The sequence below is a fragment of the Myotis yumanensis genome, unplaced genomic scaffold (assembly GCF_028538775.1).
Source record: "Myotis yumanensis isolate MYYU_CA2020_CCGP unplaced genomic scaffold, mMyoYum1.0.hap1 SCAF_20, whole genome shotgun sequence".
Classification (NCBI taxonomy): Eukaryota; Metazoa; Chordata; class Mammalia; order Chiroptera; family Vespertilionidae; genus Myotis; species Myotis yumanensis.
The window spans coordinates 11,895,709-11,913,216 of NW_027223771.1; the positions used below are offsets into that span (position 1 = coordinate 11,895,709).

The following is a 17,508-nucleotide window of genomic DNA, read 5'->3' on the forward strand; positions in this document are numbered from 1 at the left end:
GAATTGTATTGAGACCAATCCTCTCCTTCTGTTAATGCTTGTATTACAGAATGTTCCCACCATAGAAAATAAACAAAACCATATCCTGGAGAATACACGCTACCTCCAGGACGGCTGGGTGAAGGGGTAAGGGAGACCCAGTGGGTCTCAGGGGTGTGAATGGGTTGGCGGGAGGCAGGATTTTCTAAAGGTGAACTGATTTCAGGGCCCATAGCATCAGGGGGCTTCTCCCAGATACAGAAGTAGGTTCATTTGCAGCAGGCCAGGTGCCTGGCGGGTGGGGAGGAGCAGGCTGGAGAGTCCTCTGGATGGAGACAGAAGAGCCCTGGCCAGTACATCTCAGGCACACACAGAACCCCAATCCCTCCCAGGGCCTTGCCTCTCTGCCAAACACTGGGAAGGGCACAGTGAGCCCACCTGCAGTGGGAACATCCCAGGTAAATGCAGGAGTGAGCAAAGGTGGGTTGTGCCGGCAGAGGCCCCATCTCAGGGCACCAGGGTGAATGTTTGGATTTTATGGTAATCCTCACCTGAGGATATTTTTTCATTGATTTTCAGACAGAATTCAAGGGAAGGGGGAGAGGAAGGGAAAGACTGGGAGAGACATCAATGTGAGAGAGGAGGAAAAATTAGATGCCTCCTACAAAGCTCCATAGGGGCCAGGATCAAACCTGCAAACAAGAACCACAAAGTCACGCAGTCTTTATTTCAAGGCCGTGGGCAGCAGTGCACTAAAAGCCAATATTGGTCAAAGAGTGACTTCCTGGCACTATGCTGTCCCTCCTAAAGCACAGAAACGTTGGGATCCACACAATATCTGTCAATTATACAACGTAGACCACAATAGTGCTTGAAAATCATCCCTGGGGGTGAATATAACCAAGAAAATTAAAGGTACTAAAGAAAAAATACCTTTACTAAAGATCACAAACCAGAAAACAGGACAAGGCGGTTTGCAGGTTGGTGAATCAGAATTTGAAACAATTCAACACAGCATAATGTGAGAACCACATGTCCCGGACAGAGGCCGCACTTCTTAGCTGAGGAAGGTGCCCTGTATGAACCCTGGGCCAGGTGCATTACCTCCTCGGAGACAAATGAAGATCCTGTCAGGAGCGGAGGGTTCCTAATGTTCTCAAGCACAAGTGACAACACAGAATACATTTCCCCTGAGCACGCAGTGGTTGGGACTGATACACACTCTTCAGGCGAGCCAGGTGGTAGAGGGGAAATCTCTTCAGCCACAGATCAATCGGGTAGAAGACCTGGGCATGTTACAAAGTGCAATGCACCTCGTTTAAGCTTCACCTGTACTGGAAACATGAGGAATCTAGAAGAGTGGATGTCCCATTAAAAGGGGTTTAAATTCAGGAAAATAGGTCGCAAAGAGTCTCCTTCATTGTTGTTATTCTAAGTGAATAAAAGGAAACATTCCCTGCACATTTAACACTTCTCTCCAGTGTGAACTCTCAGATGTTTATTAAGGCTGGATTTTTGGCTAAAAGACTTCCCACATTCAGTACACTCATGTGGCTTCTCTCCAGTGTGAACTCTGAGGTGTCTAGTGAGGTGAGCCCTTGTACGAAAGGACCTCCCACATTCTCTACACTCATATGGCTTCTCTCCAGTGTGAACTCTGAGGTGTTTAGTGAGTTGATCCCATATACAAAAGGACATCCCACATTCTCTGCACTTATATGGCTTTTCTCCTGTGTGAACGCTGTTGTGTTGTCTGAGGTTAGACCTGTAACGGAAGGATTTCCCACAATGTCTGCACTCATATGGTTTCTGTCCAGTGTGAACTCTGAAGTGTACAGTGAGGTGAGCCCTTGTACGAAAGGACTTCCCACATTCTCTACACTCATGAGGCTTCTCTTTGGTGTGAACTCTGAGGTGTCTAGTGAGCTGAGTCCTTGTACGAAAGGATATCCCACATTCTCTGCACTTATATGGCTCTTCTCCTGTGTGAATGCTGTTGTGTTGTTTGAGGTTAGACTTGGAACGGAAGGACATCCCACATTCTCTACACTCATGTGGCTTCTCTCCAGTGTGAACTCTGAGGTGTGTAGTGAGCTGAGCCCTTGTACGAAAGGACATCCCACATTCTCTGCACTCATATGGCTTCTCCCAACTGTGAACTCTGAGGTGTAGAGTGAGGTGAGCCCTTCTACGAAAGGACATCCCACATTCTCTGCACTTATATGGCTTTTCTCCTGTGTGAACGCTGTTGTGTTGTTTGAGGTTAGACTTGGAACGAAAGGATTTCCCACAATGTCTGCACTCATATGGTTTCTCTCTGGTGTGAACTCTGAGGTGACTAGTGATCTGAGTCCTTGTAGGAAAGGACATCCCACATTCACTGCACTTATATGGCTTTTCTCCTGTGTGAACTCTGTTGTGTTGATTGAGGTTAGACTTGGAACGAAAGGATTTCCCACAATGTCTGCACTCATACGGTTTTTGTCCAGTGTGAACTCTGAGGTGTTCCTTGAGGTGGGTCTCCTGACGAAAGGATATCCCACATTCACTGCACTTATATGGCTTTTCTCCTGTGTGAACTCTGTTGTGTCTTTTGAGGTTACAGTTGTAACTGAAAGACTTCCCACAATGTTTGCACACATATGTCTTCTCTCCAGTGTGAACTCTCTGGTGTCTAACGAGTGCAGGTCTTTTTCTGAAGAACTTCCCACATTCATTACACTGATACTGCTTTTCTCCAGTGTGAACTCCCTTGTGTCGAATGATATTAAAGTTTCGTCTAAACACTTTCCTATACCTGTTACACTCATAAATCAGTTCTCCAGAACACACACCCTGACACTGAACAACTTTCAGGTTGTGGCTGGCAGCGTTTCCACATTCATCCCACCGGTGATGACTTTTTCCACGGAGAAATTCCTGTGAAATCTCACTGCCACAGTGTAGCTCCTCAGTGTTGAGAGTGGCCTGGTGCTGGGGAAGCTCTGAGTTGGATTGCAAGTCTTCCCCAACCTCCCTGCTGGTTGAAGGCACCGAAGGGAAGGAGAAGCTGCACCTGCTCACAAAAGAGGCCCTGTCCATAGCTTCTTTCCAGTGCCCCTCTCCACATTCATTCTTTTGTTGCTGGTGAGGGTTTACACTGAAACAGAATTCTCCAACACATGAGTCGCTACAGAAGGCTTTCTGCTCAAAGTATGCTGCATGTGACCCAGTCGGGTGCAAAATATGTTGTAACAGAGAGAAACACTGCTTACAGAGATGGTTCTTATGGGTGACTGGAGCTGTCTTAGAAGTCCTGACCTGTGACTTGCCTTGTATACATACTCGCTGATCAGAACAGGCCTCCTCATCTTCCATTTTATGCCAACAACCTGAAAAGTGAGAAATGGTGAGGAAATGAATGTTGAATCTGGTGGCAGGGGGAAGTCCCATTGCAAGAGTGTGTTACACATCACACGTTGGTTCCATGCAATTGTCTGAAAATAAGAGATGTGCAGGAAGGATTAATAAGAGGCTCTTGTGACTTTCTGTGCTAATGAAGATCACAAAACAGGGAGGCCTCACCAGAAATATGACACAAACATGGCAAGCACCACATGGATGAGAATATGGATCTCCAGCTCATCCTTCAACTAACAGCATTCTGCACGTATTGTTTACCGGGGATGGGGGGTGGGGGGGAGCTGTGGAAGAAGTTGTTTAGGTCTTACTCCAAGTAAAATTCAATAAAGGAGTAGCTGGTTTCAAGGACTAATTAATTAGCACATCTATGCACATATCACATGTACAAGTCAACGTTGCAGATTACTGCAGAGGCACCAATGCAGATGAACAGGTGATGAAGAAGTCAGTAGTCTGCACTGGGCCAGAGCTAAACAGCTTGCTATAGTATTCAGGGAAGAGAATATTACATACATTTGAATGGGGGCCTTACCAAAACAGCCCATGGTTTATGTAGGTAAAGACCATAATGTGGCACAAGAACGTGTACCAAGAGAAAGAGGGCAGAAGTAGAAGCCATGCATGTGGACACTGTCAGCTTCCCATGAAGAGAAAGTGCAAGCTGGGACCCATTAAACTCACTGCTAGGCTCTTGACTCCCTGACACTTCATGTACTTTTTGAGGTTACGGGTGTTAGGGATGTTCCTGGAGTCCTTTACTCAGGGCTCCCCATCCAGCTCATCCCTGGCAGCCACAGCACATTTGACAGGACAGAGGGGGACATTAGCAGAGGCCATGTTCTGGCTGTGGGAGAGAGAAAGCTACGCCTGAGGTGTAAAGAAAGAGAGGACATCACCTCAGGACACTGGGAGAATGTGAAGGTCTTACCTACAGATGATACAAGGGCAAACACTTCCAGCATCACATCGTAGTACAGAAGTCTCTGAGCATCATCCAGGATCACCCACTCCACTTTAGAGAAGGCAATGGCCACGTCCTCAAAGTTCACATCCTGTCATAATTGGGACGGTACAGCCCATGATCAGAATCACTCCTAAGATTATAAGTCTGTCATATTCCCCACCCATGTGCTCTTTGCACGCTTCACATCCGAGAAAATACCAGGCCTTCATCCCACGAAAGCCACTGTCTTCTTATTGAACAACACTTCTCTCACACAGCTTCTTTCCCAGACGCACAACTTCAAAGGTAGTGCAAATTCTCGTGGCGTGGATATATTATTTCCTAATCACCTCTTTTCCAAAAATATAGGTCCCTCCCTCCATAATCTATTTCTCTCTTACCCTTCACCCTTACCCATGCCAGTGGAGATTTATAAGCCTGGGTAACACTGATGAATGCTATCTCATTCCCATCAACCAGTGTGTCACTCCCAACAACAAAAAGCAGGTGGTTAGTTAAATGGCACCTAAGCTCTTAACCTAGAATATAGCACCCACACACTCCTCTTTACAGGCAATTACCCTAAAATTCACCTTACTGTTCCATCCAGGCACCACCAGAAATGGACTCTTCCTTCATTCACTCTTATGTCAATGTCATGGTGCTGTGGCCATGAATTCACATTCCCTCTCCAAGTGCACATATCTCCATCTACCACACCTCTCTCACACCTGCACTTCCACAGCTCCTGCCCCCATACTCATCTCCCGGCCTTTACTTATTACTCAGCATGTGTGGTCCAGAGGACGGTTGCCAAACTGAATCAGGATCAAGTACTGCCCAGTTTCTGATAGTCCACACTCATAGTGGCAGCCTTGAGTGGTGCTATGTAAGTCTCTCTCCATGACTGCTTTTTTTTTTCCTTCAACCCCAACTATTAAGAACAACAATCAGATCTCAGATATCCATAGCCCATCTCCTGTTATGCTGCACTTGATGTCCCTTCACTAGTCACAGCCAACATCCCTCACTTAACCTTCACTCAAGTCCCAGCCCCGATGGCCCTCTGCACCATGCCCAGTGAGTCTCACTCAAGCCTCTAACCCAGTGATGGCGAACCTATGACACGCATGTCTGAGGTGACACATGAACTCATTTTTTGGTTGATTTTACTTTGCTAAATGGCATTTAAATCTATAAAATAAATATCAAAAATATAAATCTTTGTTTTACTATGGTTGCAAATATCAAAAAATTCCTATATGTGACACGGCAACCAGAGTTAAGTTAGGGTTTTTCCAAATGCTGACACGCCAAGCTCAAAAGGTTCGCCATCACTGCTCTAAGCTAATCCACAAAACGAACTTCAACTCCCCACAGCCAGGCCACACTGAGGGTCACAACAACATCCTGGTGAGAGTTTAGAAAACGTGTATGTACCAACCCTAGACTCTTGTTATTTGAATTACTCTTCGGCCTCCAATTAATCTCAGGTCCACTCATCTTTTGAAGGTATTTGCCACTGCAAAATGATTATTTCTCCACCAGACTCTACATGACAACTTCTGTCCTTATGACAACCACCTCCCACAGTGGCCACAGCATGAAAGCCAGTCCTGGTGCAGAACGTGAGGCTATTGCTAGGCCAGCAAGCATTCTACCCTCTGGCCTCGCCCATAGTGTGCAGCGGTTGCTGGGCACCAGGGAGCCTCCCGCCAGCTGGGTGCTAAAGGAGTCGTGGCTATCCAGACATCTGATAAGAGGACTCCTAACAAGATATTGTCACTGTAACCCTTAAATATCTGGATCATCACAATTACCTCTAAATTTCACCGGGTATATAAAGAAATCTTTGCCCAGTCCGAGGAGCGGCAGCCACGCGCAGCCAGCCCCCATCAAAGGAGTAGCAGCTACGTGAGCAGTCCACCCCCGTCCAAGGAACAACAGCCACGCAAGTAGCCCGCCACCGTCTGAGGAGCAGTAGCATGCGCAGCCTGCCCCCATCCGAGAAGCAGCAGCCTCTTGAGCAGCCCACCCCAGTCTGAGGAGCAGCAGCTGTGCGAGCAGCCCTCCCCCACCCGCCAGAGGAGCCACCACTGCTGCGAACAGCACCCATTATAGGAGCCACTGCCAACTGAGAAGCAGTTGCTGCTGTGAAGGCCCAGTGGGCAAATGCAGCCCGAGGAGCCACTGCCACCCAAGGAACAGGGCCTGCAAGAATCCGTATCTAGATCTGTCGGTGAGATAAAAAATGGGTACACAAAGAAACCCCCAAAGGAAAGAAAAGGAGGCATCACCAGATAAGCAGCTAAGTAGAACAGAGGCATGCAATATGTTCAGAAAAAGAATTCAGAATAAGCGTCATACAGTTCATAAAGAGGATGGATGAAAAAAAGAAATAACTTATGTAAGAATCAAGAAGAAATAAAGAATGACATAGCTGCAATAAAAAATACCATGTAATGTTTCAGCAGTAGAGTAGGAGAAGTGGAAGACCAAATTAGTGAATTGGAAGACAGGGAAGCAGAATACAACCAAACTGAACTGAAATTGGAAAAAAAAATTAAAAGACAGCAGGAGAACCTAAGGGAGCTATGGGACAACATGAAACGATCAACATACAAATAACAGGGGTGCCAGAACAACAGGAAGAGGAACAATGGTTAGAAAACCCATTTGAAGAAATAATGTCAGAAAACTTCCCTGGCCCTGACCAGTTTGGCTCAGTGGCTAGAGCTTCCGCCTGTGGACTGAAGAGTCCCGGATTCTATTCCGGTGAAGGGCATGTACCTTGTTTGCAGGTATATCTCCAGTAGGGGGTGCACAGGAGGCATCTGATCGATTTTTCTAACTCTCTATCCCTCTCCCTTCCTGTCTGTAAAAAATCAATGAAATATATTTAGAAAAAAAAAGAAAACTTCCCTGATGTGGAAAAGAAAATAGTCATGCAAGCACAGAGTCCCAAACAAGATGAACCCGAAAAGACCCACACCAAGACACATCATAATTACCATGGCAAATGTTCAGGACAAAGACAGAATCATAAAGGATGCAAGAGAGAAACAGAAAGTTACGTACAAGGGCTCTAAACCATTAGATTATCAAATGACTTCCCAACAGAAACACATCAGGCCAGAAAAGAATGGAAGGAAATTTACAAAGTGATACAAAGAAAGGGACTAAATCCAAGAATACTCTCTCCAGCAAGGCTATCATTGAAAATTGAAGGGGAAATAAGGATCTTCACATACAAAAGAAAGCTAAGGGAATTTATCACTACCAAGCCAGCAATGCAAGAAATGCTAAAGGGAATGGTGTAAAAAGAAGAAATAACAAGGGAAGAAAGAACACAGGTACAAAAAATAAAACTGGCTACAAATAACTATCAGTAACTTTAAACATAAACGAACTAAATGCTCCAATCAAAAGACATCGAGCAGCTGAATGGATAAAAAGAACATGACCGATATATATGCTGTCTACATGAGACACACCTCAGAACTAGGGATTCACACAGACTGAAAGTGAAGGGATGGAAAAATATCTTTCAGGAAAATAGAAATGAAAAAAAAAAACCAGGGTAGCAATATTTACATCTGACAAAATAGACCTCAAAATAAGGGACATAACAACAGATAAAGATGGCCACTTCATAATATTAATGGGAACGATATAACAAGAGGAGACAACCCTGATAAAAATATATGCACCCAATGCAGGAGCACCAAATACATTAAAAAAAACTCCTGGAAGATATCAAAGGAGAGATCGACAACAATACAATCATAGTAGGGGACTTTAATACACCACTGACATCACTGGATCAATGCTCTAGACAAAAAAATCAGCAAAGAAACAGCAATCCTAAATGACTCACTAGATCAGATGGACTTAATTGACATCTTCAGAACATTTCACCCCAATGCCATGGAATTTATGTTCTTCTAAGTACACATGGGACATTTTAAAAAATAGACCACATATTGGGTCACAAGCAAAGTTTCCTCAAATTGAAGATTGAAATCATATCAAGCATCTTCTCAGACCACAATGGCATAACATCCTATCTAATAAAAGAGAAACATGGTAATTAGCCATAACTTCGCTGCCTTTCCCATTGGCTAATCAGGGCGATATGCAAATTAACTGCCAACCAAGATGGCAGCCGGCAGCCAGGCACCTGACGCGAACAGGAGGCTTGCTTGCTCCAGTGATGGCGGAAGCCAAGCTTCCCCGCCTGCTGCTGCTGGACTCTGAGCTGCTCTCTAAGAAACATTGCTACAAATATAGAAGCTAAACAAAACCCGAGATACCTGCTTTCAGCCAGTCGGGATCTCAGAGCTGGAGTCGCAACAAAGTTTCAAATACAGAAGGTAAACAAAGCCCAGAAACCTGCTTTCAGCAGCCGAGGTCTCACAGCTAAAGCCGGCTCTCAGCTCCAGTGACAGCCATAGAAGGTAAATAAATCCCAGAATAAATAATAAAAAAAAAAGGAAAAAAGGAGAGGTTGGGAACTTCAGTCACCCGCCAGCCTGAAAACGGCCCTCAGCCCCTCACCCAGACTGGCCAGGCACCCCAGTGGGGACCCCCACACTAAAGGGGGTGTGACCAGCTGCAAACAGCCATCATCCCCTCACCCAGGCTGGCCAGGCACCCCAGTGGGGACCCCCACCCTGAAGGGGGTGTGACCAGTTGCAAACAGCCATCATCCCCTCATCCAGGCTGGCCAGCGACCCAAGCGGAACCCCCACCCTGATCCAGGACACCCTTCAGGGCAAACCAGCAGGCCCCCACCCGAGCACCAGGCCTCTATCCTATATAGTAAAAGGGTAATATGCCTCCCAGCACTGGGATCAGTGGAGCCGCGAGTCCTCCTAGCACCGGGATCAGCGGAGCAGCGAGGCCTCTTAGCACTGGGATCACTGGAGCCACAAGGCCTCCCGGCCCATGGAGCAGCGTGACAGGGGGCAGCGCCCAAACCACCTGATCGCTCTGTGGCTCTGTGGCTCTGTGTGTGACAGGGGGCGGCGCCACAACCTCCCTATCCGCCCTGCTCTGTTTGTGACAGGGGAAGGCGCCCCAACCCCCTGATCGGCCCTGCTCTGTGCCTGATAAGGGGAAGCTCCCCAACCCCTTGATGGGCCCTGCACTGTGTGTGACAGGGTGTGGCGCCCCAACCCCCCCATGGGCCCTGATCTGTGTGTGACGCGGTGGAGCCACAACCTCCCCATCAGCCCGGCCCTGAGTGTGACAGGGGGGAGTGCCCCAACCCCCTGATTGGCCCTGCTCTGTGGGTGAGAGGGGGCGGCGCCCCAACCCCCCAATCGGCCTTACCCTGAGCGTGACTGAGGGTGGCATCGCAACCTCCTGATCGGCCCTGCTCTGTGCGTGACAGGGGGGAGCTCCCAACCCCCTAATAGGCCCTGCTCTGTCCGTGACGGGGGCAGCGACCCAACCCCCTGATCCGCCCTGCTCTGTGCGTGACGGGGGTGGTGCCGCAACCTCCCTATCGACCCTGCCTTGAGTGTGACAGGGGGCGGCACCCCAACCCCCCAATCGGCCCTACCCTGAGCATGACTGAGGGTGGCATCGCAACCTCCTGATCTGCCCTGCTCTGTGCATGACAGGGGGCGGTGCCCCAACTCCCCAATCGGCCCTGCTCTGAGCCCGACCAGGAGCTGCGGGGCAGGCACCTAGGGAATGTGCCTGCCCTCTGCCACGCAGGAATGGGCCTAAGCCAGCAGGTCGTTATCTCCTGAGGGGTCCTAGACTGAGAGAGGGCACAAGTGGGGCTGAGGGACACCCCCCTCCCCAGTGCACAAATTTTTGTGCACCGGGCCTCTAGTTAGAAATAAACTACAATAAAAACAATCCAAAAAATTCAAACACTTGGAAGCTGAATAGCATGCTATTAAACAATGACTGGGTTACCAAAGAGATCAAAGAAGAAATTAAAAGCATCACGGAAACTAATGATAATAAAAACACAACAATCCAAAATCTATGAGGAACAATGAAAGTAGTCCTGAGAGGGAAGTTTATAGCTCTACAGGCTACCTCAAAAAACAAGAAAATTGGTAGTAAATCATCTACTCTACCACTTAAAGAATTAGAAGAAGAGCAACAAGAAAAGCCCAGAGTGAGCAGACGGAAGGACATAATAAAGATCAGAGCAGAAATCAATGACATGGAAACCAAAAAAACAATTCAAAAGATCATTGAAACCGAGAGCTGGTTCTTTAAAAGGATAAACAAGATTGAGGAACCTCTAGAGAGGCTCAACAAGAAGCAAAGAGAGAGGACCCAAATAAAGAAAATCAGAAATGAAAAGAGGCAAAATTACATCAGACCCCACAGAAATACAAAGGATTGCTAAAAAATACTATGAACAACTCTATTCCAACAAACTAGACAACCTAGAGGAAATGGACATATTCCTAGAAAAATACAACATTCCAATACTCAATCAGGAAGAATCTAAAAATCACAATAGGCCAATAACTATACAAGAAATTGAAGCAGTCATCAAAAAGCTTCCAGCAAACAAAAGCCCGGGGCCAGACGGCTTCACAGGGGAGATTTACCAAACATTCAATGAAGAACTAAAACCTATGTTCCTCATACTATTCCAAAAAAGTCAAGAGGAAGGAACACTTTCAAGCTCATTCTATGAAGCCAGCATCACCCTAATACCAAAACCAGATAAAGACAACACAATAAAAAGAATTACAGGCCAATATCCTTCATGAACAGATGCCAACATCCTCAATAAAATTCTAGCAAATTGGATCCAGCAGTACATCAGAAAGATCATACACCATGACCAAGTAGGATTTATCCTGGGGATGCAAAGATGGTACAACAACCGCAAATCAATAAACGTGATACATCACATTAAAAAACCGACACATAAAAATCACATAGTCATATCAATTAATGCAGGAAAAGCATTTGACAAAATCTAACACCCTTTCTTGATAAAAACACTCAGCAAGGTGGGAATAAAAGATCATATCTCAACATAATAAAAGCCACATATAACAAACCCACAGCCAACATCATACTCAATGGGCAAAAACTAAAACTATTTTCCCTAAGAACAGGAACCAGACAAGGATGCCCACTCTCACCACTCCTACTCGACTGGAAGTACTAGCCATTGCAATCACACAAGAAGAAGGAATAAAAGGCATACAAATTGGAAAAGAAGACGTAAAACTGTCCATATTTGTAAATGACATGATACTGTACAGAGAAAATCCTAAAGACTCCATCAAAAAATTATTAGACTTAATAAATGAATTTGGCAAGGTAGCAGGATACAAAATTAACACCAAGAAATGTATGGAATTTCTATACACCAATAGTGAACTTACAGAAAAAGAGACTAAAAAAGCAATCCCGTTGACCATCGCACCAAAAATAATTAAGATACCTAGGAATAAACTTAACTAAGGAGGTAAAAGACCTATACATGGAAATCTATAGGGAACTGAAAAAAGAGATAGAAGAAGACATAACCAGACGGAAGAACAGACTCTGCTCATGGATTGTCAGAATCAACATCATTAAAATGTCCATACTACCCAAAGCAATCTATAGATTCAATGCACTTCCCATTGAAATACCAACGGCATACTTCACAGATCTAGAACAAACATTCAAAAAAATTCAACTGGAATAAAAAAAGACCCCGAATAGCTGCAGAAATCCTGAGAAAGAAGATCAAAGTAGGTGGGATCTCAATACCAGATATCAAGCTGTATTAAAAAGCCACTGTATTCAAAACAGCCTGGTACTGGCTCAAGAACAGACATATAGATCAATGGAATAGAATAGAGAACCCAGAAATCGACCCAAACCACTATGCTCAATTAATGTTTGACAAAAGAGGCAAGAACATACAATGGAGTCAAGACAGTCTCTTCAATAAATGGTGTTGGGAAAATTGGACAGATACATGCAAAAAAAAATGAAACTAGACCACCAACTTACACCATGCACAAAAATAAACTCAAAATGGATAAAGAACTTAAACATAAAACAGGAAAACATAAAAATACTAGAGCAGTGATGGCGAACCTATGACACGCGTGTCAGAGGGGACACGCGAACTCACTTTTTCAGTTGATTTTTCTTTGTTAAATGGCATTTAAATATATAAAATAAATATCAAAAATATAAGTCTTTGTTTTACTATGGTTGCAAATATCAAAAAATTTCTATATGTGACACGGCACCAGAGTTAAGTTAGGGTTTTTCGAAATGCTGACACGCCGAGCTCAAAAGGTTCGCCATCACTTTACTAGAGGAATCCACGGGCAACAAAATCTCAGACATATGCTGAAGCAATGTCTTCACTGATACAGTGCTTAGGGCATTGGAAACGAAAGTGAAAATAAACAAATGGGACTACATCAAAATAAAAAGCTTCTGCACAGCCGAAGCCGGTTTGGCTCAGTGGATAGAGTGTCGGCCTGTGGACTGAAAGGTCCCAGGTTCGATTCCGGTCAAGGGCATGTACCTGGGTTGCGGGCACATCCCCAGTGGGAGATGTGCAGGAGGCAGCTGATCGATGTTTCTTTCTCATCAACGTTTCTAGTTCTCTCTCTCCATTCCTCTCTGTGAAAAATCAATCAAATATATTTTTTAAAAAAGCGTGTCTGCACAGCAAAAGAAACCATCAACAAAACAATAAGAAAGCCCACTGCATGGGAGAACATATTGCCAATGTTATCTCTGATAAGGGTTTAATCTCCAACATCAACAGGGAACTCATACAACTTAACAAAAGGAAGATAAACAACCCAACCAAAAAATGGGCAATGGACTTAAATAGATACTTTTCAAAAGAAGACAGAAGGAAGGCCAAGAGACATATGAAAACATGCTCAAAGTCACTAATCATACAAGAGATGCAAATCATAACGACAATGCGGTACCATCTCACACCTGTCAGAATGGCTATCATCAATAAATCAACAAACAACAAGTGCTGAGGAGGATTCGGAGAAAAAGGAACCCTCATGCACTGCTGGTGGGAATGCAGACTGGTGCAGCCACTGTGGAGAACGGTATGGAGTCTCCCCAAAAAACTATAATGGAACTCCCATTTGACCCAGTGATCCCACTTCTAGGAATATATCCCAAGAAGCTAGAAACACCAATCAGAAAGGATATATGCACCCCTCTGTTCAGAGCAGCACAATTCACCATAGCTAAAATTTGGAAACAGCCTAAGTGCCCCTCAGCAGATGAGTGGATTAGAAAACTGCGGTACATCTACACTATGGAATACTACGCTGTGGTAAAAGAGAAGGAATTCTTACCATTTGCAACAGCATGGATGGAACTGGAGAGCATTGTGCTAAAGTGAAATAAGCCAGTCACAGAAAGATAAATAGCACATGATCTCACTCATTCATGTAATATAATGACCAACATAAACTGAGGAACAAAAACAGACCTATGCCGACGCAATAACTTCACCGATACAGCTCCTAGGGCAATGGAAACTAAAAAGAAAATATACAAATGGGACGACATCAAAATAAAAAGTTTAGATCCAGAGACAGAGAAGCATCGATCAGACCATCAAACCTCAGGGGGAAAGTAGGGGAGGGTGGGGTTAAGGGGGAGAGATCAACCAAAGGACTTGTATGCATGCATATAAGCTTAAGCAATGGACTCAGACAATAGCGGGGTGAAGGCATGAGTGGGAGGGTGGGGGGTAAATGGGGGGATAAGGACACATATGTAATAACTTCATCAATAAAGAAATTTTTTAAAAAAGTAAAAGAAAGCCAGTCCTCAGGTTCACGCTGTCACTTCTGAGCTATTACTACCATGACCAATTGACCATGATTCCCTGTATTAAAGTGATCTACAGTCCTGGCTGATGTGTCTCAGTTGGTTGTGCATAGACCCACGCACTGGTGAGGTCACATGCCTCGGTCGTGGCCTGGATCCACAGTAGGGGTTGTGCAGGTGGCCACCAATCCTTGCTTCTTGCTCATCCCTGTTTCTCTCCCTCTCCCTTCCTTTCTACATCTAATATCAATAAAAATATAGTTGTACTTTAAAAAGTATGACTGCAGGTTCCTGATTCAGCTCACTCCTCACTCCAAGCCTTTGCACATTCTGGACCCTGTGTCTGGAGGACCTCGCACTCATTACACTGGTTGCCACAAACCAGGTCCACGTCATGAAGCCCTAGTCCTGGCTTTAGGAGTCTGGGTTGAGTGTCCGTTCCAAGTCCCCAGGTCCAAGGGCTCCAAGAGCGGCTGACAGTCCCAGGACTCCACTATCTCAGAGGCCACAAGGGGGTGAGGCCCTGAAATACGCTCCACAAACCCGTGCACCTAATTCATTCTGCATTTGGAAAAATTTGTGGAAAGAAAACGGTCTGTTGTCAGCCTGGCACCCACCAGGCTCTATGGGCTCACCTGCTCAGTGCCCTTGCCCTGCCCCGAGGCCAGGTGCCCTCCAGATGCCTGTGTTATCTCAGGGCTCAGTCCTCAGTGCTCACCCTGCCAGTTCCCTTATCATTGACAGGACTTCCCCTTCCTGTCCACAGCTGCTGTCCTCTGTCCTCCAGGCTGTCCTTCCTCTGAGCAATGTTAGGAAAAGTTAGAATCCGGCCTCAGAAAATGTGTCTCTTCTTTTCACAACCATCTATGGCCCCAGCGTCCTGAGAGTGAAAGGAAAACTCCTCCTGTAAACCACACCTCGTCTCTTTGATGCCTTTAAGGGGCGGGCAAACTTTTTGACTCGAGGGCCACAGTGGGTTCTTAAACTGGACCGGAGGCCGGGACAAAAGCATGGATGGAGTGTGTGTGTGAACTAATATAAATTCAAAGTAAACATCATTACATAAAAGGGTACGGTCTTTTTTTTTAGTTTTATTCATTTCAAACCGGCCGGATCTGGCCCGCGGGCCGCAGTTTGCCCACGGCTGCAAGTTTACACCCACAACAGGCCCGGGTCCCGAGTCCTCCCTGCGCAGTCGCACCATCACGTCCTCACAAGGCGGCCCTGCGGCCTTTCCCCCTCTTCCCCCCTCAGCCATGTGTCACCCACGAGGGACTCACCATTCTGAGCGCGGGGACCTGGGCGGCGGGACCTGAGGGGCCGGTCCCCAAGGCTGGAGGGTGAAATGGCGTCCGGCTGCGGGGACGCTGTGCGCAGAGAGGAGTCCGGGAGGCACGGGGACCCCAATCTCGGGCTGTTGGGCTCAAGGAGCCTCAGACACACCCCGCACGGCAGGCGCGCTGCCTCCCAGGCCTCCTCCTCCTCCCGACCAGCGCCCTGAAGCCTGTGAGTTTGAACAAAGACCTGAGAGGACAATATGACCACCGCGAGGAGGAAGGCGGAAGTCCCGCCCTAACCGGATGCACAGACCGCAAAATGTGCTTTAGCTCCGCCCACGTCGGCGCATGTCCTTCTGGGTAATGTAGTTTTCTCCACGGCCCAGGGGAATAGTAGCATCCCAGCCAATGACTTGGGGGATAAAGATGTGACGCAGGGAGTGATGCCTGGGGAGGGACAAGATGAGACCAGAAGCCTGGCTAAATGGAACAGGCTGAGGCATCTCCGAGGTGAAGAGGGAGGGGAGGAATGCAAGAGATCCACCAAAGAATATATACACAGGGGCGAAATGGGAGACATTTGTAATACTATCAACAATAAAAAATACATGTACTTTTTTTGAAATTTTAAAATAATATAGCTCAGCTGGTTTGCTCAATGGTTGAGCCTCAAGCTATGAACAAGGAGGCCATGGTTTGTTTGTTTTTTTGTGTTTTTTTGGTTTTTATTTATTTATTTTTTAATTCTTTATTGTTTAAAGCAGTGGTTCTCAACCTTCCTAATGCCATGACCCTTTAATACAGTTCCTCATGTTGTGGTGACCCCCAACCATAAAATTGTTTTCGTTGCTACTTCATAACTGAAATTTTGCTACTGTTATGAATCATAATGTAAATATCTGATATGCAGGATGTACTTTCATTGTTACAAATTGAACATAATGAAAGCATAGTAATTAATCACAAAAACAATATGTAATTATATTTGTGTTTTCCGATGGTCTTAGGCGACCCCTGGGAAAGGGTCGTTCGACCCCCAAAAGGGTCGCAACCCACAGGTTGAGAACCGCTGGTTTAAAGTATTACATATATTACTACATATGTCTCCTTTTTCCTCCATTGGCTTCTCCCTGGCCACCCCCACTCCCCAGCACATGCCCTCACCTCCCTAGTGTGTGTATACATTGGTGCTGCTTATATGCATGCACACAAGTCCTTTGGTTGATCTTGTACCCAACCCCTAACCCCCTCCCCTGCCTTGCCTCTGAAGTTTGTCGGTCTGTTCGATGCTTCTATGTCTCTGAATCTATTTTTGTTCATCAATCTATGCTGTTCAGTCTATTTCACAAATGATGAGGTTATGTCATACTGGTTCTTTTCCTGGTCAGGGCACATACATGTTTTGCAGGCCTAATTCACACTGTGGGAATGGGGAGGTGCAGGAGCCAGTTAATCAGTAATTTTCTCTCATTATTGATGTTTTTATCTCTCCCTTTCCCTTCCACTCTCAAGAATCAATAAGAAAATATTTTTAAGGAGTATATACATATACACAGAGGCCATGAACATATACAATAATGAGGTGAGGGCCTAAAAGCAGGGGGGGCAGGGTAGAGGGAGAAAAAGAGGGAGGAGTGTGGCAGAAATTGGGCACACGTGTAATAGAGTGAACAATAAAAATGAATAGTGTGCACAGTCAATGTGGCTCAGTGGTTGGGTGTAGACCCATGAACCAAGATATCGCTGGTTCAATTCCAGGTCAACACACATGCCCAGGTTGGGTCTCCATCCAAGTAGGGGGAATTCTGGAGGCATCTGGTCAATGATTCTCTCTCATCATTGATGTTTCTCTGTCTCCCTCTCTCTCTAAAAAATCAATAAAAAAAGAATAGTGTTAAGATTGATTTCACTCAACAACATCAATGTGAATGAGGACCATCATATTTTCTCCCAAGTTCTTGAAGCAAAATCATGCCTTGTTCTGTCTTTATAGAAGATGACCCAGGCATAACTTTGAGGAAACAGAAACCAGCCTGGAGCAGATCTGCCTCAGCTTGACCTGTACTGTTTGGGTTCTTGAATTCACGCAGAAAAGAT

The 17,508-nt window shown here is 45.7% G+C and overlaps 1 long non-coding RNA gene across 1 annotated transcript; it reads right to left on the minus strand.

Annotated features, from left to right (window-relative positions):
* Positions 1–685: 685 nt before the first annotated feature.
* On the minus strand, positions 686–15,682 carry LOC138998348 (uncharacterized). The gene is made up of 3 exons (XR_011469141.1): positions 15,415–15,682; positions 4,310–4,433; positions 686–3,350 (listed from the first exon to the last, which is right to left on the minus strand). It is a non-coding gene; the product is annotated as an uncharacterized lncRNA (long non-coding RNA).
* Between the last annotated feature and the right edge of the window lie 1,826 nt (positions 15,683–17,508).